This window comes from Pygoscelis adeliae, unplaced genomic scaffold (genome assembly GCF_000699105.1).
Source record: "Pygoscelis adeliae isolate BGI_AS28 unplaced genomic scaffold, ASM69910v1 Scaffold317, whole genome shotgun sequence".
Lineage (NCBI taxonomy): Eukaryota > Metazoa > Chordata > Aves > Sphenisciformes > Spheniscidae > Pygoscelis > Pygoscelis adeliae.
The window spans coordinates 224,886-225,691 of record NW_008825155.1 but is presented as its reverse complement, the minus strand read 5'-3'; the positions used below and the strand labels follow the sequence as shown (position 1 = coordinate 225,691).

Sequence of the window (806 nt, the reverse complement as noted above, 5' to 3'; positions counted from 1 at the left end):
AGGGCAAAGGACGGGTACTGGTGCCGCTGCCTACCCAGGCACTCGCGGCTTCATTTTGCGACGCTGCCAGGAGCGCTTTATGGCAGCGGGAGTGGCAGGAGTCTGGAGGAGCGGTTGTGGGGCGGCTGCTGCGGTGTGGGCGTCCTGGCACGGGATAAGAGTGATTTTGGGCGGTGGCCGCGCGGGTGTGAATCACGGAGCTCAGCAGTGCTTGCGGTGTGCGTATGCGAGAAACCTCGTTCCGAAATTGATTGCTTTGGTGTTAATAAGCCACTGCCGGTGCCCTCCTGGGAGCAGACGACCAAGGACGGCCTTGGGACTGCGCGCCCTTACGGGCCTGGCTCCGAATTAAATTAATAACGGCTGGGTCACGTGGTTTTCCAGGCATTTCCAATATTGCTTCTTTTATTCGTGTTCGGTAGATATAGATTCGTTGATATTACAGAAATAAAACCTTTTTTTGAATGAAACTGGTATCTCGTGATTGATGCGCTTTCGTGATAAATTAAACGTTTGCCTGTGCTTCGTTAGCGAGTCACTTAATTCGTAGCTGGAGGAGCGACGAGTGTAAAAAAACCGTAAGAAAAGGAAGCTGCAGGCTGTAAGAATCACTAGCCGGATGAGTCTCGGCGCATGCGCAATGGAGCGACACCCCCCCCCGAAAACTACAATTTCCAGCATGCCCCGCGCCGTGACCGCGCGCGCGCCCTAGGAGGACCGCACTGGCGGACTACCGCTCCCGCCGTCCCCCGCGGGCGGCCAGCAGACGGTCCCGCGTTTGCCCCGGTCCCCGCCCCCCACCCCGC

At 57.6% G+C, this 806-nt stretch overlaps 1 protein-coding gene across 1 annotated transcript in view; it reads right to left on the bottom strand.

The window, feature by feature from the left end:
* TAF5 (TAF5 RNA polymerase II, TATA box binding protein (TBP)-associated factor, 100kDa) overlaps positions 1-806 on the bottom strand; it is a 12,975-nt gene that overhangs the window by 11,201 nt on the left and 968 nt on the right. The window lies entirely within an intron of this gene.